We start from the raw sequence: 23,096 nt of genomic DNA, 5'->3' as shown, positions 1-23,096 counted from the left end.
AACCAACACTAAGGGAAGGTCCGACCCCTTCCCCTCTATATCAATGACATGGTTCACCTCGTGAGGTTATGGATGACAGGCCATAAGATTGGACATCACCTCCCTGCCTTCCACTCCTTCTGTGAAAACACTACTTTCAGCTTCATTCCGTAAGGGGGCTGTCCCCGCATCTCCGGCTAAAGGCCTACCTGTATCCCTTCCTGTTAGATTGTGCCTATGCACTTGGTATATATTTACGGGACCGGACTCAGCAAAGGCGGAGCCGGTAGCAGAAACGGAGCCGATGGCAGGAACGGTATCAGATTCGGAGCCGATGGCGGAAGAGCCGGAAGGGGATGCTGCTGAAGAAACCGAGGTTGGGATAGAAGCGGTATCAGCCCGAATTCCAATCTCCAATGCTCCCAATTGCACCATGTTCGCAACGTCTTCATTGCGAAAACTGTCTACGTAAGCTATTACGCCTTGCGTACGTATATCTGTAATTATATTGTCGACTTCCGCATTCATATCCACCACTCGGAGGTCGTCATCACCCTCTCGACTAAGCCATGCCCTTCCGCGATTGCGCACAAACCCTAAACCGAATAGTAATGAGAAACCTCGCCAGAAGCTGCTATCGCTCGACAAAATCGGTGTTCTGTCACCAGCTAATCTTCCGGCTAGAAGTTCAACAGCGTGGTTCATGTCATCCACGGGGCGGGGCTACAACTAATCGGCGACACAAGCGCTGCCATGATCTCTTCCGAGGGCATGTTCGTTACTCTGGTTGGGGCGTCGACAGGACCTGTTGACGGGGAGTCCCCACCCCCGCCCCGACCCCAAAGGAATTTAACGCCTACCACAAGGGCTTCCTTTCCGGAGTGCCAATTCCGTTTACCAAGACTCCGATTTGCCAGCTTTCGGCCTCGTAGTGCCATCGTTGGCAGCTTTGGCCAATTCGTTCAATGCCAACCCAATTCATAGATCAGCTTAGGACCACCAGGTTAACGTCTAGCATCGGCTAGATCCGGCAAGTCGAGGCTATTGATATCGAAAACACAGTGGACTTAACGGCTTCGTCCATCACACTGTAAAGCCGATAGATTGTATCGTTTGCCTGGCCGTGCAACCGAACGTATCAAGCCATGCCAGCCCATCTCCTGCAAGGAAGACTGGCATTCGAGCATGTATCGTAGTCATGTCCACCAGGTTCCGTTTTCGCACGATTTGTCGGCGTCGCCTTTTCGTGTGGTTGTCAATGCGTTCCTGCAAGTACTAGTGACATTGCCATTAATCCACTTCCTATACGAGTTGCTTACCCGCCCGATCCTGATTCCGATAAGCGAGACCCTCTCATGGATTCTTTGGTTTCGAAAAAACAGAATGAATCGGAAGATAGCTGCTACACCGAAACTGGGTGCGAAGAACCAACCGGATTGCCCCAAGGGATAAATCAAGAATACGGAGACGAAAACCGCAATCGGAGCGGAGAAAGCTATTGCGTTGTAGGGGCGTAGTTGTACGGACCTAGCAAGTTCGAATTGACGTAACATAAAACCTATTAGAGCAAAGGAGCCGTGAAGAGCGACGAAGGTCCATAAACCTCCGGCACCAACGGGTGAAATCTCCTTGTGCTTCAGGACCCCACAACAGAAGCAGGGAGTGAGCCAAACTGTTGGCAGGAGTGGATACCGCGGCAGTCAAGAAATTACATCCCTCCAAATAAGAACTGGCTAGTCCATGGGTATACCACGAAGTAACAAAGGTTGAACCCGGTGCGGTGGGGAACCATGTGGACCAGCTCGATGAATCCTGCTGAATGAGCAAGCTTTCGATACCCGTGGCTAAAATCCAATCGTATTGGCGTGAAATCGACGATTCGAGAATCTATCACGGATCATGATTTGACCCCATTCTGCCTTACATAAAATGCTTGAATTGGCATGGTTGCCGGGGCAGTGCAGGCAAGGCGCAAAGCGATTGCGAGTACAAAGTCAAATATGCAAGGACGAATGGCAGGTAAGGAAAGGGTAGACCTGTAATGTTTCGGCCAGATCATGTTGATGAACGTGATACCGCACCCATCCGCCCCTTCGCAGCCATCGATGCCTACAGAGCGGGAACCAAAACCAATCTTTAGGACTGACAAATCACGAATGAAAGGCGCGAACCACCAAGCTTTTAAGCTATCATCCAAGGCAACTGGCGCCTCGTAGTGCTATCGTTGGCCTGGAAGGCATCGGCTGGATCGGTAATCCGCTGGCCCGCCACGTGTGAATTTCAACCATGCGCACTCGGTGGGGTGGCAGAATGTCCACTCGCGGACCTTAACCCAAGGTTGCTCTAGGTGAATGCTCGCCATATTCCCTATCGGAGTTGATCCCGAGAGCTTTCGATCAGCCTTTAAGTGGGTTAATGACCGAAGCCACGCTCTTACGAAACTATATTCATAAGGTCATGGTTATTAAACTTGCTTCTACCTCTCAAATTACTTTTACTTCTAACTACATTTCTAGGGCAGGGGAAATAGCTCAGTTGGTTAGAGTGCTGGTCTGTCACGCCAGAAGTCGCGGGTTCGAATCCCGTTTTCCCCGGCGGGTGGCGCCTCCGTTTCGACAGGTGCCGATGGCTTTTCGACAGGTGCCGATGGCTTTTCGCCAGGTGCCGATGGCATTTCGACAGGTTCCGAGCACTTCTCTTTGACGGGCTCCTCTTCTTTGACAGGTTCCGAATCCTCTTTAACTGGGTTCTCCTTGACAGGTTCCGAAACCTCTTCCTTCGTTGAGTGATAATTTGCCGTTGATTGAGGAAATGCCGTTGATTGAGGAACCATCGGGAGCTTATGTTCTTCGCGGACAACGAAAGGGCTCCACCGTTAAGTTAATCAGGGCTGGGGTCGCTCTATGAATGGCCGGGCTACTAGAGGTCCAAGTCTTCAAAGGTGCTCCCCTTTCTTCGAGGTTACCGTGCTGGAAACCGAACTTTGCGTGACTCCGTCCCTCACGTATTTCCAGCTTATTGAGCGTGCTTCCTTTCCCGGGGAACAGACGCGAGGCTCCTAACACTAGGACAGAAACGAACATGGCAACGAAATTGCGTAGATGATTCTGAGTTCCTGCAGCTCGCACCCCGTGTCCACGGCTACACGCCAAACTGAGGTGGAGAATTCATTAAGCCCCCATCCCATTTGTTCTCTGTTCACTTCGTTTCCTTTCCGGCGATTTCACGGCCTCGTAGTGCTATCGTTGGCTTCCGCAATGCAATGCAATGCGGGAAGGCATTCAAACGCCGCGCCGAATGGAGGTCTATTAGCACGTGGCCCTAGGATTAACTGCAAGGCCTAGCTACGGCTCTCCAATTTGCATGGCTTAACGCGGGTTACACGGCCTGGTGTAACGGCCAGGTCACTATTAATATTAAAAACACAGGACAATGGGTTAACGTCGGTGAACCGCATTGGCAAGCCAATTTCAACCATGCCGCCCACGAAAAGGGCTGGCTTTCCCTACCTAATTCAGTCAATAAACCTACCCAGTCCAGTCAGTAATCCTGTGAGTCAGGAAATTAGCCTTCCCGGCGGGGTATTAGCCTTCCCGGGTCTTTGCAGCATGCGAAAAGGCTGGAGAGAACGAAGCGAGTAGCTTTGCTATGTAGTATCGAATACATATGGCAAAACCTCCCCGTTCGACTGAACTACGAATACCGAGCGAGATACGCAATAGCTTTGCTTTCACCGGCTAAGCTATTACTACTCGACTGAACTACGAATACTCTCGGGATTGCTATACTACATAGCTACTCCATAGCGAAAGAGCTCGCATGCTAAGCTAATTCAGGACTCCACTTACTGGCTTCACGAATAATCTCATTACCTTCACGAGCGAGGTCACGGATAGACAATCTGATCCGATTTGCTGAATATACATACCTCTGAAAGTAAAAGCAAAAGCGGAAGTGAGAGTGGAAGTGGAAGTATGGCCCGATTCCACTAATAAAGACCTCTCGGGACTCCTAATACTAGGGATCGGATCGAACAAGCATAGGCCCCCATGGCCTGAAGGCGAACCGGAAGCGGGATTCGAACCCAATAGCTACTTTCGCTCGGGTCGATCTCGCCATGACGCCACCAGAGCGATCCACATATCTATCAACGGGAGGGCCAGAGTACGTAATCGACGCTGATGCAATTTTTGATCGAATTAGTCACGAGACGCTTTCCGATGGACCTGATACTTCTCCCATGGTAAGGAGGCGGGTAGCTTCGTGGCTAGAAGCAGCAGTAATTTCGGTTTCTCGGCGAATACCTCTTTCCCGGAACAGGTGAAGTAATCTTTCCTCCCCTTGGCCAACACTGCATTTCACGGACTATTCATCCTGATGCTTAAGAGTCGGATAGAGGAAATCTTCGTTCAAAGGGAAAATGGGGAAGATACGAGGTTTCAATCCTCTCTCATCAGATACGCTGATGGTCTTGTGGTCTTCTATTTGAGTCTAGGAGTTATCAAGCCCGTGAGAAAACTGAGCAATGGCTCTAGCCAGCCGATAGGGCTAAAGCGACAAGGAAGTAGAACTCCAACCACGGCGTAGGTGTTCTTGGCGCTCATTGTTCTTCCCGCCTGTGGACATCATGGGTGGAGGTGGATCGCATCATTCCACGTCGTCCGGGAGGCACGAGCTGCTGAAACAACCTGCGGCAGTTGCTGCATGGGCATCGTCACGATCAGAAGAGGGCGGGGGAGCTCGCATTCCGGAACCCCCACCCGATGGGATGCGGGGAGCCGTATGACGGGAAACTGTCACGAGCGGTTCTGAATCGGCGGTCAGGCAGGGAACTCCCAACCCGATTGGTCGACCATAACCGAAATAAGACTCCGGAAAAGTCGTCGCCGTTGCCAAGAAATAGTTCATTTACATGAGTAAGAAACTGACGTATTTCCACTGGTCGCTTCCGTTTCGTATATTAGTTATTTCGTATGTCTTGTATAGTTTTCCGCGAATTAGCATTAAAAGGTTCTTTAATAGGCATAAACAAGTCGTGTTGGCAGCTGGTCGGCTTTACAAGTCCCGAGGGGTCTTCCTCAATCACTAATTACTATTTTGCTTAAAATATTACGGAGGTTGGTTCACACTTTATGGCATCGCAGAAAAGGCTTTAGATTATTTCAACGGGTGGCCTTTACTAGGGTCACCCCCCTTAAATGAGAGGCGGGAAAAACGTTCTGCTGGCTGGGTAACATAATGGCAATGTATTGGACTGCAAATCCTGGAATGACGGTTCGACCCCGTCCCTAGCCTATTCTTTTTCTTTCAAATTTCGGTTATAGAATGGCCGGTCTTTTTCACTTGCTTCTGATCAGGGACTACAGCCTGTGCCTGCTTTTTGTAAGCCCGTTCCTGTTGGTCGAATGCCCGGTCTCGGCAGCTCTGCGATTTGGCTTGATCGCTCTGCAAGTGATTGCGCTTGAGTCGTGGTTCCGGGGGAATCTTTCTCCGCCAGGTCGAATGAAGGCTTGGTATTTTCTAGTGATTGAATCAGATCGTTGCCTCCTCCATTCGTCGAAGTGGCTGAAACCCGTCGACTGGCTGAAGCGGTCGACTGGCTGAAGCGGTCGAGTTTTCCGCCATGGACTTCTCCCTCTCTTGCATCAAGGTCAACCGCTTTCAAGATTGTCGATCTCTCGCTCTTGCTTAATGGTCAACCGCTTTCACCGGCAAGAGGTTACGCGGCTGCATCTATTGATGAGTGCAAGCTCGGATTCTGGAAATGGACCTAAAGGCAAGCGTAGCGAAAGGCTTCCCCGAAGGAAGCCTGAGCGAAGCGATCACCTTTCAATTATCCTTAAAGAAGCGATCAACGCTAAGCAGCAGCTTCGAGAATACGAAGCAAAGCCTCGATTACCACAGCTGCAGCTTTGAGAATACGATACGATCAGCGATAATCCAGGCATCCCTGCTAGGATCGCCTCGCTCGCAATCCTGAAGTGAGAAGGTTCTTAGTGTTGACACAGGTTTACCTCTTGCAGACACAGATCTACTTCTTAATACTGAATATTCTCTGCATCAAATCCTAAAATTCTATTTACTCAATTTTCTGGTTCTAAAGAAAACGCTCTGGAATCAATCAATGGTGGCTTGGCAGCTCATGTTGGGTGTCTAGGCTAGCTAACGAAGTTCCACTTGGAAAAGGGAATTAACGTAACGATGTCACACCAGACGTGAGCAGCAAAAACTGGGGCGTATTTTGGGCAGTGACGTTGGGGTCTTTCTGGGTTGATAAAGATGTGTCAAGCCACGCTTGCCCTTGAAGAGTGTGGGTGCTGAGACCTTAAGAACCATGTTAATACATTGTGACAGCTCCGCCGTGTGTCTCGGGCATCTATCAGGCGGTCGTATCCAGTAAGTCCGTGCTTTGACATCTTCCCATTTCTCAACGAATTAAATGATTACGCAACACGCCCTCGTTCATTCTGCAATTCCGCTTCAACAAACACCCATACGAAAGGTTCGGGCATCGTGAGGAACCACTGAAACAAAAGCCGACGAACTCGTCTTGCTTCGCATGTTGATAAACTATCAGTAAGATGATTCTTTACTAGGGGAAGTTAGTTGGTTGGGGGCCCCGCCCCACCAGGGTAGGTACGTTCGTTCGGGGTCCGGTGCCATTTTGCCGGTGTCGGAAAGTCCCCTTGATAGGTAAGACTAGTTTCCTGGTTCGGGGACCCCCGAGGTTCGCTTAGCGAGTATTATTGCTCCCTCGCCCTAAAACGCTTTGTGAAATGTCACCAGCGGGGCGGCGGCTGGTGACATCCATGGAAAGAAAGTGGGTCGGCGGGCCTTCGTGAACTGTGAAGGCGAAGTACGCCTTCGGCTTCGTTTGGAGTGCACCGGGACCTCAGTGATTCAAAAAACCCCCGGATTGGAATTGGACAGAAAGCCGGAGCGAAGCGTAGGGACTAAGCAAGATCAACCTTATGAAATAAACGCCTTCCCCAGGGTTTCCTGTCCCGTCCGTTCCCAAACCCTAATCCTTGGAAACTACATCTACCTCTCCCGTCCGTTCCCAAACCCTAATCCTTGGAAACTACATCTACCTCAATCTCTGAGAACTAAATCTCTCTCCCCCGTTCGCACAAAAGTATCCCAAGAATTAACCAATTTTGGCTAAACCGCATAAACGCCTGAACTCGCGGCTCTGGGCTTTGAACCACATTGTTACTAATTGCTATCCATCTTGCTTGGTGGGCCCTCCGAAACAACGATATGAGCCAAGAGTTCGAGATTCCTCTTGAAAACATAATCCCAGCGGCAACTTATCAGTTATGGGAGTATGTGATCCTAGCGAAGCTAAGATCACAGCGCGTGATTAAGCATGGGAGCTCGTTGCCCACTACTTCATGCCTGGGATTTCGATCTCGGCCCCGAGTGCCCCTACGCCCCTTCTCGGGGTCTTCGCATCGATTCAGAGAAATTATCGTATATAGAATGGAATGGGTTGAAGCCGAGTCCCGGCACGTCAAAGGCGAGGTGGCGGACATCGTCACTTCTTGATGTCGAAGACAGGGTGGTTCGAGTCCCGTAGGGGATAACCCTTGCCGGCTATTGCATACTGAAGGGGGCAGGCAGCCGGCTTCCTTGTTCTTGTTCCTGCGGAGGGCCGTGGGCGCTATCTGATTATATATACGTGACTGTGACCTTTGTTGGTCGGGGACCCTTTGACAAACCGGGTTCACAATCTTTCTTCACCAATCGATCGCTTCCCGGAGATTGATCCCTTATTCGCCAAGACCAGACCTGGATCAATCAGATGGGCCAGGGTCACCGAAGTGAAGTAGTGCACTCGATCCCCGTTGGAAGTAGGAGTTGGTCAATCCCACTTCAGGGCTGGAATGGTTTTAAAGGGTTTTCAAGAGGGCGAGGTAGGTCTTGACCGACTTAACGACCCAAGGGAACAAGGGAGAGATTATCCACTGCCATTCGCCCGCCTCTAGGCTGGGCTCGGCTTAAATTTCTATACCGAACGCTAAATTTGAAAAAAAGAAAAATGGTATCCGCTCTTGATACTCACCGGCCCGCCCCTTCCACCCACCATAGTGCTCCCCCGTCCGTTACTTCACCTCAGTGCGCTCCTGCCCGCGTAACATTACGAGAGGGTTAAGAACAGCAACGGCGACGGTGTAGCAAGGGAAAGCTAAATAAAAAGGGCTATAGGAATATGAAGGACTCCCTTCGTTGAAAAAGAAAGTGTCGATTGTCTATTCTTTAGGCACTCATGGGAAACTAATCTCTCCTAGAGGACACGTGTGGGAAGTATTCGTTTCTAACAATCCCTTCGTCTTTAAGGTTTTGACCATTTTGTGTAACCATTAGGATGCTCCGAAAGCACTGGAGTACAGGAAGGAAACACTGGTGTCAAAGCATTCTTTGGGAACCACATCCTGTTCTTCCTGGATGGAGGATTTGCCCCGTCCGATGCCGTCGTGTGAAAGTTGTTTTCATGATTTAGGAATTCAACTGATTTTAGGTAATCCATCTTTATGTGGCACGACATGAAAGGTGCTATGAAAAACACGTAACCGACCAAATTACGTGAAATGGATAAATCGATCTGGTTAGGGCATTCTTTAGAACTTACTTCAGGAAGAATCATCCAGGGCTGCGGTTGCGGTTTCTTCTTTCTCGTATCCATAACCTTTTTCCTTCCGAAAGCTGGCAAATCGGAGTCTTTTTCGGGTGACCATGCCCTATTCAACGTGTTGCCAGATAGACGCGGATATGCTCCCTGCCTGCTATAGGCACATCATGGTCAGGCCCGAGTGCCACTTCTCCCTCCTTTCGTTTACAGAGAGCGGATTACCTATCTATTGGGGACGGAAGACTGAACGACATCCCGGCAAAAAACGTGGGACCTTTCAACTCTTATCTTATTATGGTCCCAACCATCCGCAGGTAACACCGGCGAGATCTTCGAGGGAGGAAAGCCCCGGAGAGAAGTCAGAGGGCCCATACCACCTGCCTACCTTTTAGGAACCGGGAAGCACTTGGCGAATGCCAAGTAGAAGGGAAGGAGCCTATGCATTTGTCATGCCCTTCGAAACAGAATAACTTTAAGGCAAGCAAGTTTTACCTGACTACACTGAAAAGCAAGCCATTTTCCTCTCTGCAAACTCCAGGAGGGAGTGGACCCCGGGGAAGGAAGGGCCACGGGGGGAACTTGTGAGGGAGTTTCCACCCTCCTTTCGGTCATTATCGCCACGTTGACCACACTGAAAAACCCATAACTTTCGGTTCTATCATTCTCTCTCTACTAGAAGTGTTTGTAATGCACAGCATCCTTAGCTCAGTCGGATAGAGCAACAACCTTCTAAGTTGAAGGTCACAGGTTCAAGTCCTGTAGGATGCGGAAAGTGCACATTAGATCATATACCTACGGGAATGCTTTGCCCTTGTTCAGGGCTTAGGGTTCTTCCTTTCAACCGAACCTGCATCATGCTTCGGTCACTTTTCGCTATAGTGGTATATGGGGTTACTCGCCCTCCCTTCACTTCTTAAACAGCCATGATTACCAAGAACCAATGCTCAGCGCATTTTTATGAAACGAAGAAAGACTTTTTCTTACGGATCTGGTCAAATATTTGACATTTTCTATGATTCTCTCTCTTTCAGGTATTCGGGGAATTCTCTCGAATAGAAGAAATATTACTATTATGCCGACGCTAATTGAGTCAATGCCATTGGCTGTCAATTTGAACTTTCCGGTATTTTCTGTCTATTCGGATGATATGATGGGTTAATCATTCGCTTCACTAGTGTTAACGGTGGCAGTTGCGGAATCCGCAATTGGGCTGGCCATTCCGGTGGTAACTTTTCGAACTCGCGGGACCATTGCCGTGGAATTTCCTAATCGCATGAAGGGTCGAGCGCCATTAAACTCGTTGCACTTCGCTTTTCCTTCTTGAATACGAAGTATACTTTGGCATTAAGGGAGGTACGATTCGAATCTCTCTTTCGAAATTCAGCGGATTTACTGAAATCAAACGCTTTTTTCATTCGGCCACTTCCCGCTTCGACTTTCTGAGCCAAGATTAGGGTTTATTTTGATACATGAACCCGTCAAACCATATTACTGATCGATAGATCGGAAAATGTGGTTGGGGCTTGAGATCGGATCAGCAGCTAGAAGAGGATCTCGAAATGGTGGGAGGAACACATTTCCTGGGCGTGCGTGCTCAGGGAGTTGAAGAGAGATAGTCCATCAGGCTGTTCTGTTCGCAAGGGCCAGCTCGATTCTCTTCCCCAGGGATCCGGATGAGGTAGCCCCGGGAGAGCCGCCGACTCCAACTATCGTCCATGTACGACCCATAATGGATCTAACCAACCACCCATCCCACCCCGCCCTACACGACAGCTCATCTTTGTCCCAGTAGAGTCTCTCAGTGGCATGTTTCGGTCCTCCTCCCCATTCTTGGGGAAGAGTTAGCCATCGGGGAGATACTATCATTACCGCCTAAACAATTAGGCACCCAACCCGTAAGCGCAACGACCCACTTGCAAGGGCGGCGCTCTACCAACTGAGCTATATCCCCTGTGCTCGGGCCAAGTAAAGCATACGTGAACTGATCAGATGCTTCTCCCGATTCCCCTTGGCGCAGCTGGGCCATCCTGGACTTGAACCAGAGACCTCGCCCGTGAAGTGAATAATCGCACCTACACCATTCCTATTATTATCTCATCAGAATGGAGAATTAATAGATTCTTTCTCAGAAGCGACTCATCCTTTCCGGACGCAGCATACAACTCTCTGTCGTACTGCGCTCTCCAAGTGTGCTTGTTCCCCTTTCCCCTCCCTCGCTAACGGCGAGTTTCTGAAAAGAGACTTCGATGGAAGAGAGGGAGGCGTTGAGAGACCTTCTTAGCTCAACCCTGTACACTCTAGGATCCTTCTTCGGACCTGCTCCTATCATTGAAGGATGAACAGAGGCATTTCATTACATAGAATTAGAGGCTATTTGGAATACCTTTCCCTAGAGAAGCGGCCCGAAATCGACATTCTGTTATGGGCTTTCCCCAAGCCAAGGTGACTCCCTCGTAAAAGCCTCATTGGAAGAGCTATTCCCGTCGTTGTACCGCCATACGGAGGTTGACATATGGGAAGAGCTATTCCTGTCATTGTACCGCTCTACAGAGGTTGATACAAGGGAAAAGCGGTAGATCAAGAAGACGGCTAAGTGCGTGCAATCTGAGGCAACCACCAGAAATGACCCCTTATCTGCCCGAGGAGTTATCGTGGGCATGACAGCCCTATCTGCCAGGGTTTCTATTTTATTTAGGCATGACAGCCCTATCTGCCAGGGTTTCTATTTAGGCATGACATCCCGATCTGTCCGGGGCTATTTTTAGGCATGAACACCCTTTCTGTCTGGGTATTTATTTAGGCATGAAAGCCGTATAAGGTATATATTTTAAAACACGATGCACTTCAATCATGATAAATCTTTCACACTGCTACAATTACCGTTTTTATTCTAATGCTACGATGATTCAACATTCTCACGTTAGTTGCCTATTGTTTTCACCGCCTCATTCTATGCGTAACCATAAGCGAAAGGGAGTTATATCCAATTTAATGTTTCGGAGACCCTCTACATCTATATTGGTTTATTCGCACATTCAGTTTTGCCGGGGCTTAAGCAGCAAATCCTACGCATTGAATTTCAATCACGAAGCACCCATTTCTTCATTAAAGCAAATGATTGGTGCTGGAATACTGGAATACGATTATCCAGTCAATTGGACTAAACCTCTGATATTGAAAATCCTTCATCCCCGGATAAGTTTGTGCCTACGCCTTCGGAGAATGTTTCTTTGCCAGAATCTGCTGAGGGCAAATCGCCTTCAGCCCCCAATGCAGAGAGTAAAGATCAGCTTGTGTCGCCATCAAGCACGCAATCAAACACGCCATCAGACCCCCCACAGGATCTACCGGTTTTGTTGCCATCAGACCCTCCTCTTCAACAGGACCTACCGTCGAAGTTGCCATCGTTTGACCTACCATCAAAGTCACAAGCAGACCATCCTCATCTTAACGGTCAACAATCGGACCCTTCAGAACTACCATCAAGTTCAAGTATGCTGACTAGTTTCAAGAATATTATGGATAATCCCAACAGAAAGGTATTGATATTACTGGCTAGCCTATCCCCTATAGGAATACTGTGTAGTATTATGCCATTAAATTCACAATTCATTATAGACGGATCCAGATTACTGGATAAAATAACAACATCGAATAATAGCTACAAATTGGTGTTACTAAGCTACTACGCGGTATTAGCATCAGCGTATGCATTGAATTACAGAAAGATGAAGAATCCTTTGGAGATAGCCAAATTGTTTCTACAGGTGATGATAACATTCCCTTTAATCCTTTTCCTTAGCGAGGTTAGGTTAGACTCAGATAAGACTAATCCGAATAATCAGCTCGACGATGAGAGAACCTCGCAGGACTCTGCTGATACTGATAAGTCAGACGTGCCCTTGACACCATCTAATGATAATGCCGCATGGTATTCTAGCAAAAAGTTATGGGGTTGCGTTATGATTGTAGGACTAGCGGGGCTAGCAATATTGTACTATCTAAAAGGATTCTCGCCCATATCTCCAGACGATATGAATTCGTTTAATGCTACGTTGTCTGAAGGGATTAGAAACGTCAACTCCGAACATACTTCCTTCAGAGATAATCTATTAGCACATATTAATACCTTAACATTTAGGTCTGAGGTCCAAAATAGCTCTGCGGAGGGAATTCTTTTAGATCTTGTAGAAGCGGGGAATGCAGCCCGGCAGCAGCTGGAACAAACGGGAGAAGTTACACGTGAACTAATGCAAATGCATAGTAGAGTTGATCAGATGGATAGTAGGATGACGGCCATGTTAAAGGGTCTAGTTTACCTTATCACTCTACAGTGGGTATTTCGTCAGAGTCATAGTCAGAATTCAGCACCTGCTGATGGATCTTCAGCACCTGCTGCTGGATCTGAGGTTCTGCCTAATGAAAGGTCTACTCAAACTCCTCTATTGGAAACTACCCCAGCATCAACTCAAATTGTAGTGGAAACAACTTCAATATCTACTCAGACCGATGATACGGACTCGGATCAAATCTATTCCCTAATAAGACCTCATATTAATGCATATGGTCTAAATCGTGTCTTATGGAGATTGCGCCAAATAATGAGTGTGATTGTTGACAATATATTGTCGAGTGATGATGAGGATGAGGAGGATGCAGAGGCGAGAAACACAGACTCAGCGAATACCCCGAGAAACACAGACTCTGCGAATACTTGGGAAACGAGCCGGTTAGAATCTACGGAGCGCTCTCCGGTCACAGTAACCTCGGAGCGCTCCCCAGTAACCTCTCCCTCTCCATTAACAAACTTGTCAACCTCGGACCCATATGATTGAATGACTTGGGAAGCCTGTGCCCACAAGAAGTCACGTAGCCATCCATTAATAGTTGTTGAACTCTGCGCAAAATTTCCCCCAGTGATATGGTTCACTGCTCCCTGTTCACTTATACTACCCCGTACATCGGATTGCATCTTCCAACTGAAGTGAAATAGAACTACTGAGATGGAATTGTACATCCAGAACAACCCTAAGAAAACGTGATCCCAAGCAGATACCTGGCAGGTACCTCCTCTACCGGGCCCGTCGCAAGGAAAACGAAAACCAAGATTTGCTTTATCGGGTATTAGGCGAGAGCTGCGTGCAAACAGAACACCCTTCGGTGATATTAATACAGTAACATGAATTGTAAATGCATGAATATGGTGTACCAAGAAATCTGCAGTACCTAATGGGATTGGTGCTAAAGCAACTTTGCCAGCTACTGCTACTAAGTCGCTACCCCCCCAGGTTAAGCTAGTACCTACCGCTGCATTAGGTGCGGTTGAACCAGGAGCGGAAGCATGAGTATTTTGCACCCACTTTTTTTCTTTCTTGTTTTTTTATTATTTATTTATTTTTGTTTTTTAAATGTGTTGAATTTATTGTTTTTTTATTATTTATTTATTTTTGTTTTTTAAATGTGTTGAATTGAAAAAAATTGAGTAAATAGATCTGGATCAACAAACTGTTCCCCGGAATCCAGAGCGATCACCGTTCTTTCATCTCTTTAATTCCGCGGGGACACATGACCGGCCGGAACCGCCGGGACCTTCAGTCCCAATCTATTTACTCAATTTCCCTTTCCGCAGTTTATAGTCAGGTCAGCCGGGACTTGTGTCTCCAGGTCTAAACACTTGACGACTTCTCGGGCTAGGAACTGCCATGAATGCTGGAGACTGCCCTGGGTATAAAGCACCGAGGATAAGACACAGATTGTACCTTTTCTTTTAGTCGACTTGAAGGACCTTTAACTCCCATGCATATGGAGAAGAGAGAAAAAGGGAAAAAACCGAACAGACTTAGAAGATGATGTTATTAGCGGAATCCCATCTCAGTGGTCTCACCCTATGTTCTCTGTTGGGAAGCATTATTCCTTCGGTTTCTCTCGATTTCGGAATACGACGGATATGAATCACTGGTCTGTGCGCTTTTTTGACGACTTTCTTGTATTTTTCGGTTTCTCGGACATGATCCGATAATTCCACAGCCAAATTTTAATTTGTGGAAACTATTCGATGGCTTCCCCATTCAAACATCAATTTCATTATAGGTATAGATGGTACTCTCTTATCTTTAGCAGTCTCGACCATGTCTTCAATTCCCATTCGCATTTTAGTAGGTTGGTCCAGTATCGAAGGTTTTAAGAAAGAGTATATAATAGCATTTTCAATTGGTGAATCTTTTACGATCGCTGTGTCTCGCATGCCGGATACTTCACTCCTTCATGTTTTTTTCGAAAGCGTGTCAATCTTTATGTCGTGCGGAGCTGAGCTTCTGATATTCGCTGGGATAAGGCCCTCTGCGGGCAGGAGCCTTGTGCAGTAAACCTCTCCGGGCGGGCTAGGGTCGAATTTGGATAGTCCCCGCGAAGCTTTCGGTGAAGGGTAGTCTTGTGTGTAAGCATAGCATTTTTCGTTGAATCCGTCAGATGACCTATTTGGAATTGGCGGGGAGTCTTCTGCTGAATGGGTACCTCGCGAGACTTCGCCCCGCCTACTCGAGTATTGTACGGACATGCAGAAAAGGGTGCTCCCGGGTGGAGGAGTTTAGCTGCGAAAAAACCTTTTTCGTCAAGTCTAGGGGGTGCGGACACACTTGCGCGGATTCCGGGTGACGGCTACAAGGGTGGCGGGGAAATAGATTGTACCCGACGCCCGGGGATGGACGTAGACTCGTCAGCTACCGATTGAGTTGACAGGGATAATCGTCCTGGTCTCGAGAGAAAGCCTGGCAGGTCGGTTTCAGGAAGCCGGCTGTAGGAGAAGTCGCTGAAACAAAATAGAAGACCGACCCGTTCAGTGTAGTTACGGGCAAAAGACTGCTCTTGGCAGCCGGAATCAAATCCGAGCTGGGTAATTCCGAAACCCGGAGGGCTCAGAAAGGAAAACGACGTTTGATTCAAAAAAAAAGAACGAAATTGGGACGGACGTTTGAAGGGGAGGTCCTCACCGCACCTCCGTACAAGTGCGTACGGGTTCAGGCCCGGCGTCCCCAAGCCAAATAAGCCGGGAGAGCTCGGACCGCTCGCAGTAATAGCGCCAAGGCCGTAAGTTAAGAGGCCATAAGACAAGTAATCGAATAGATAGATAGATAGATAGATGGATATCTATTCTGTACTGAATCTGACTTGCCGGAAGTGCTATGATATGATCGATCGGCACCGCCTAATTTCCATATTAGAGAAGGGGACTGACGACACGGGGTTTTTCAATCCAGTACACAGAGGCTGGACTCTAGTTAGAGAGGGGCGGGCGGACCCAAAGCGAAAGGAAAGCGTCCTATCGCCCCTACTATATAGCATCTACCTCCATAAGCCAGATCGCGAAGATTCGGCTAGGGAGCAAAACGTCGGAGAGCCGAGAGGATCCGGAGTACAAGAATATGGTCGATCGGAACAACCTACGATGACTGGGGCTAGACGACGAGGAAACGCCCCTAGCCGCGCGCGAATCAGGGCGTAAACGTAAAGCCAGAAGGCAAAGCCGTGTGTGTAACCGACACGTCGCTTGCTTATTATCTGTCCCACGGACAAAAAGGATCTGGACTGAATAAATAGGGCGCGAAGCGACATGCTGACGGCTTGCTTTCCACTGGGCATCGCCCCAGCGGAGAGGTCGGGCCGCGGGCCCAAATTGCCTGCCTGAGAAGCGCAATGGGATAAATTGCGTTCTCGGAGTTCCCGGCCATTTCGCGTGGTAAAGGTCCCGGGATAAAGTGCTTATCAGCACGAAATCGGCTTTCAGCCGGGGCGAAGGCGGGAACGCGAAGCGCGGACGCGCATTTCAAGAATACAACGCGTCGGATGCGAGGAAGCTTGCTGAGACCCACAACCGGTCCTCCAGCTTCAGACGCACCGCATGCGCAAGCTGGTCCGACACGCGTTCGATGATATATATATACGCACATACATGAGATATATCGGTTCTCTATAAGAAAGGGGAGCGCTTGCGAGGCTTAAGAGCCCTACAGGCCCTCTCTGGACTGCAAGCAGATCCCATTGTTCGCTTCGCGAACAATTTAGGTGAACCGCTGAACACCACCAAGATATCCATGCCAATGAAATAAAGTTTGGGGCGGAAACAGTTGTCGTGAAGGAATGGCAAGGGCCGACTCATCAGCTATCTCGAGACGGAGCCGTATGATGCGGGAGTATCACGTACGGTTCTTTGGGAAGGGATTGGGTACCCGCCTTTTCTTGACTTACCGCCCTTCGTGGGGCGATAAAGCGGGGGACCTATCCTTGACTCTCCTATTACTATAGGGGTACGGGGTTCTAGACAAAGAAAAATACGAGCGGCACATTAGTTTCTCTCACATACCCCGCCTGGATCTGTCTTCATGCTCTTAGCTATCTTATTGATTTTTTTTTAGACGGGAACTATCGATTTGCATATATCATTAACCACAGAGTTTAGTGAATGGCGCTAAATCTTGCCATGGCTCGCCTTTCTTGCTTCTTTCCCTGTAAAAGTGCCTATGGTATCAGTTCATATTCGGTTACCCGAAGCTCATGTAGAGGTACTTACAGCTGGATCTGTAATCTTGGCAGGAATTCTTTCAAAATTGGGAACCTATGGTTTTTTAAGATTTTCTGTACCCATGTTTCCCGGAGCGACACTTTATTTCACTCCTTTTATTTATACTCCAAGCGTGATTGCCATTATATACACTCTCCTGACTACCATAAGATAAATCGATCTGAAAAAGATTATTGCCTACCCTTTAGTAGCCTATATGAATTTTGTAACTATTGGTATGTCTAGTCGGGCGGCCGTAAGGTCACCTATAGTTATGAACACACAAGGCCAAAACCTGTATGCCGGGCGTGCGACCAATTAACCTCCTAACCATAGGGCAGAAAGCGTAGCATGTCGTAGAAGCAGCTTGATTGAATTTAGCAGGAAGTACTTGTGCTGGATGCGGGGCCTTAGAGGAGAAAATACGTTGTTTCATTTTCTGCTTTTCTCCTCAAAAGGCAAGGAGGGTGGAGTAGGTGAGGGGACTTCGCTAGCTCTACGAACGAAAATGCGCAGCACTTTATTGGCTCTACGGAGTAAGAATCAGTTTACCCTCTTCCCTTCGGTTGAGTGGCTAAAGCCCCTGAAAAAGGCATAGCGTTCTCTGGGCTCGGAGAGGAAAACTCAAAGTTCACAACGCGCCTTAACGCATTCTCTTCTATCCCCGCCATCTTCCCGGATTGCCCGATAGTATCCTGCGAGTCCGCTAACGTCAAGCGAGTCGAGCCTGAATTGGCGAATTGGAGTCGTTTCCGGAACAATACTTCCTACAGCTAACACGTGTCCAGCACGCGTGGGAAGACGCGCGAACGTAAGCTGTTACACTCCCCGCCAGCCATCGAGACTAAGTGCTAAGGCCACAATTGGCAGGGGAGTGGATTACTCATTTCATTGGGGACGGATGGGGTGCACAAACGACAACTCTAGGCGTCGCAGCCTATAGGTGACACCGGCGAGATTCAGCTGAGCGGCGAACCCTTCATTCATTCTTTCACGAATGAAGTTCTTCTCTTTATTCATGTCGCCAACCCGCAAGCGGTCCAACTCCGCTGCGCGTTAGTATTCTGAACGCTATGCGTTCCTTTTCGTGAACCCTTGGGCGCTGTGCCCAGATAAGAGAGGTTTTGGAGGAACGCGAAGATATGGATAGAATCCACACATAAATGTCTCTTTTTATTTCGATGTATATGTATATACTTTCCCCTTGCCAGGAGGAAAGATTTTCAGTATTTTGAACGCGTTCAAAATACTATCAGCCTCCATTCGCTTTGCGAGGGGCGCGCGGCGCGTAGCTGGAAGTCAGAAGCCCATAGTACCTGCCCAACTCCCACTAAAGGACCGTGCGAACGGAAAGCGCTGAACGATTCGGCGGAAGGGAAGGGGCCTATGTATCTGCATGACCCTCGCAGATCTTACTCCACGCCATTTGCGCGCGGAGCCAATCTCCACGGATCCCCTAGCGGATGTGTCTGCCACCACACAGAATGGGATTGATACTTGTGCGAACCTTTGGGTTTCCAGCCCTCGTAACAGCAATAGAACTACATGCCACAGTATTACCGGCTTTCCGTGTAACATAGGTTCATGGGTTACTGTCCACCCAAGAGTAAGCCAAAATACAGGATTGCGGACACCCGGCCCTCCCCTCCCTCCTGATAGGAAGGCCATTGACGGCACAATCCTATTCGAGTTAGAGGCTTTCGGGATACGCCGTCATTGCATCCGGTTCCAGACCCTTCATTTAGTAAGTCCACATAAAGCCTTACGCATCATCGGGAGCACCTTTCCCTTTGGAGTACCCAATGGTACATAGAAGGTGACTTTAGCCAGCCAGCCTGTTTTTCAACGCGATGAACCATGGTGTATCGTGTGGCATTGTACGAATAATTATTCGAGACGAGAAAGTTTGTTTTCAATTTCATCCAAACCGGTTAATGCGGGAGATTCACATATGCGTGCGGAGGGAAAGAATCCAACTTCCGCCCTTTATTTTCGGGAAGAGGCAGAAGGGAAAAAGTAGGTTTTCTGGAGAACCTTCGGTTCAGAATATGGGCCTCCGGCCCCGGGAAAGCGCTACACGCTTTCTCTCTCTAGGGGGCTACGACGGATTCAAGTCGGAAATATTTCGGAAGGATACATGCCAACCATGGATAGAAAGCGGGCGGCTTTATGTTCAAAGTGTCACCCGAGCGGGGGTTCATTCCGCAGATCTCGGGTACTACCATCAATTGGAAGCAGAACAACCCAATAAGTGGAGTTAGAGAGCCGTATGATAGGTAACTATCTCGTACGGTTCGGGGAGGAATCGGCGTACTCCGATTAAGGGGGGAAGATTTCACTCTATCAAACATACAGGGAATTGAAGGTAGCATTTTGCCCACGTCAAGTCATGGACCGGTTCTTTTAGCCCCTTCCTCATGCGTTGGTGCTCCATACGACTGATATAAGACTTGACCTGTTAGGTATTACGGAGGTCCAGCAAGCACCATGCCAAATTTCTCCACCATTCCATTACTTTCTACTCCAGCTAATATGAGTTTACCCGGCACTAGCAGCTCCATCGGGGAATTTCCTATTCTAGTGGGAGCTTTTTAAAAAAATAGCTTAGTGGCCACATCGGCGGCACTTGGGATGATTTTAGGCGCAGCCTATCCTCTTTGGCCATATAATCGTGTGGTTTTTGGGAATTCGAAACCCAAATTCCTCCATAAATTCTCCGATTTGAATAGAAGAGAAGTTCCAACATTTTTACCTTCCATTCCTGGAGAGGCGACCGTTAAACCACCAAGTAAATGTATTACTAAACAATGTAATCACAACATTGTAGGTGCTCGCGATGAGACGGAGGCAACTTACCTCAGTAGGGAACATAGCCTGTTGCGAAAGGAAAGAGCGAGGCCACTTTCGGCCCTCACTTTTCGACCGTGTCTCCAAAGGACAGTTGAATGGGTTACTCATGAATGCGAGGTTGGACGAGCCAATGACTCGAACGCGCTCGGTCAGGTTATTGAGCAATCGATCATATCACAGCGTTATCTCCACCATAATATGGACTCCAAGCATTTATGGCAGGGCACGGGGAGTTTCCAACTTCGATACGGAGCCGATGCTAAAAGCACAACTGGGTTTTCCGCTCGGACTGACACTACTAGTTCGGAATCTTACGTTAGTAACGTAAGCATCAGAGTTTTTGGTAGTACCGGCGAACTAGATAACCGCGGATTCGGGAATCTGGGACGGGGGACTCGTAGTATCTCTATAGATCCGGCAAAAGCCAAACACCTTACCGTGCGCCCGTAGGCTGACTGCTGAGCTTACTTCGGCAAGGTTTCTTTTTTCCGCATGAAAAGCAAGGGCCGCATAGCTCTCGCTAAAAAGGAAAACCTAGTAGTTTCGAGAGTCGGGGCCAACCATCCCCATGACGGCGTCCTTGAAGAGTTCAGAGGCCTCGTAGTGACATAGACCTAAGCGGTTAATACGAAGAGGGCCAGTCCAGGATTGTACTGTTCCCTACCAAGGCAACGGACACTTTCTTAACAAATCTGTACGCCACTCCACACGCAAGCTAGACTGGGCATACCTATTCCGTTTTTCAGTGGCAGAACAACGGGTAAAGACCTGACTGCAGCGACCGTAATGCCCAGAGTCCAGATCTGGGAGGGCGAGCCGTACGAGTCGAAAGGCTTCCGTACGGTGGTTCGTTGTGAGGGCTGGGGAACAGGGGCCCTCAAATGAAAGGCCCGACCCCTATCGATCTTATTTGTATAAGGTGGCGGAGAAGGAGTCTAAATCAATGGACATTAATGAACCATCATTGATGGACGTTGCACACTTGAATGACACGAGAGAATTGACTCCAGGTCCGGATGGATTAAAGCCCGAGGCTTTGACAATGGAACAACAACTACGTGTCTTATGGGATCTAAGCTGTCGAGATCGAACGAAGGTCGAAAGACCATTTCGATGGGACATAGATCTATGATGGATTGCTGCCTATGAAAGACTAGCACCTAATCCTGGGTCAATGACGACCAAGGGCTGGGCTCGGGGGAACCACTATAGACGGCATCTCTGTGAAAATACTGGACCTGCGTGAAGGCCTCGATTCCGTCGTATCGGGCCGCAAGGCATAGCGGGATCCCTCGCCCTTGCATTCCCAAACCTAGCGGTAGGCGCTTGCCGCTATGCCAAAGGGCATACCATAATTCCAAGACAGACTTGTACAGGCCGCAGGTGCGAACCCTTCTCGGAGCAATCTGCTTCGCCCTGCAGCCTTTGTTGCTTCCACGGGTTTGGGCTGGGAAGGTCTCAGCATACTTGTCTAAGACAAGTACGTAGAGATCTCCGTGGTACCGTTTAGTGCATGAGGGAAGGTATCGGTAAACGCGATAGTATCGATCACGGAAAGCCAGGCCTTCTTGGACAGACTCTCGAAAGTGACTTACAGCCTGAGGTTTGTAAAAGGAAGTGTGCGAGAGATACCCAAAAATTTGAAGGTCATATAAAGACTTCCCTAGTCGAAACCTGTAAAGCCGGGAAAGCTTCGCGCCCACTCCGGGAGTGAAAGGAACAAAAGTTCGTGGAATGGGGGGGATGTGGTAGAACAAAGGGTCATGAAAGGGAACGAAATTCGTGAAAGAAGAAAGGTAAAGAAGGAGGGTTTTGTGATAAAGAATGAGGGTTTTATGATAAGGATCCAAAGCCCAACTTCCTCGAATATTTCCAAAATCCACCTTTTCTTTTCAGAGAATCGGGAGTCGCGTCTATTCCCCGTAGCGTATCCCAATCGCCACCACCTCGCTGGAAACGGGCGACAAAGTATCATCAGGGTATCTTTCTCTTACACTACGGCACTTACCGGCTTTCGTTCTTGCCGCTAAATCGAACTGTAGATTGATTAGCGAAGCGTCCGCAACCGCTGGCGAGCGAGGACCGGCCCCTAGAGGGAGCGAAGCCTATCGATATTAGGGCCACCGACCATCACATACGAGATTGGGCGGCAGAGGCCCGGTGATCTTGTAGAAGCGATCGATGCCAGACGTTCCGTTTGTACGAATTGTGAACACACCACGACCGGACGTAAAGCCACTGTCAAGGAATTGGGTACCAGATCCGATACAGGCCTAGCAAGTGCCGGATCCATGAAGAAAACTACAATGGAGATCAGATCGTGGCCGAACAGCGCCTTACGGGACGTATGCGCCGCTTGTGACGGAGCCGAGGGCCGCAGGCGTACCACGTACCGGGCACTCGACCTCGGGCGATTTCGTCGAACAAATGGTGATTACGGCAAGAAGGAAACAAATACCACTCTGTCACTTATGCCGTATGAGAACCCCCATACGAAAAGCTGGGAACCATCCAATTGCGGTTTGAATATCTGAAACCGTAACAATGAAAGTTCAGGTTGGTGAGCCGAGTGAGAGGAGACTATCCAGCTCGGTTCGGAGAGCACTTTACCATGCGTAGCATTTAGGGTGAACAGAGGAAAAATCTTTTTTTTGTTCTGCTTAACTAATGTTACGGCCTGAATGCCGAACCCTCGACCCTACCCATTCGGATGGGTGTTTACCCCGAAGTGTTCCTGGAGTGTATGCATACTTCCGTAAGTAACTTGGTGCAACATGGAAAATTCTCTTAAATTCAATCAAGTCATTTTTGATCCTAGAAGAGATTCATATGGCCTCTAAACTCCCTTTAGTTATAGTTCCTTTTAATTGAACCTAGAGGTAAAACAAAACAGAAGTTTACCTTCCGTGGATATCTGGTTCGCAGCGTTTCAGCTCTATCTATAGACCCAATTTCTCCGCATAAGACACACGCTTTATGAATAGCTATTTGTTATACGGCGGGGCTACGCTACCAACACCCATCGAAGGGAAACACCAAGGGTTACACGTAGCCATTCTTTTAGGCACTTGGTCAAAT

At 48.6% G+C, this 23,096-nt stretch overlaps 2 non-coding genes and 1 pseudogene across 3 annotated transcripts; all 3 read left to right on the top strand.

The window, feature by feature from the left end:
* Window positions 1-2,499: 2,499 nt before the first annotated feature.
* On the top strand, window positions 2,500-2,573 carry TRNAD-GUC (transfer RNA aspartic acid (anticodon GUC)). Its single transcript has one exon. It is a non-coding gene; the product is annotated as a tRNA-Asp (tRNA).
* Window positions 2,574-9,305: 6,732 nt separating this feature from the next.
* On the top strand, window positions 9,306-9,379 carry TRNAR-UCU (transfer RNA arginine (anticodon UCU)). Its single transcript has one exon. It is a non-coding gene; the product is annotated as a tRNA-Arg (tRNA).
* A 10,069-nt stretch (window positions 9,380-19,448) lies between these two features.
* Window positions 19,449-22,719, top strand: LOC147602486 (uncharacterized; annotated as a pseudogene). Its single transcript, XR_015265800.1, has one exon. The product of XR_015265800.1 is annotated as an uncharacterized LOC147602486 (transcript).
* Window positions 22,720-23,096: the final 377 nt, after the last annotated feature.

Source organism: Cibotium barometz, unplaced genomic scaffold, assembly GCF_041138505.1.
Source record: "Cibotium barometz isolate CiBa-2024 unplaced genomic scaffold, ASM4113850v1 ctg539, whole genome shotgun sequence".
Taxonomy (NCBI): Eukaryota; Viridiplantae; Streptophyta; class Polypodiopsida; order Cyatheales; family Cibotiaceae; genus Cibotium; species Cibotium barometz.
Note: the sequence above shows the minus strand (reverse complement) of the source record. Positions and strands in the feature narration are given on the sequence as shown.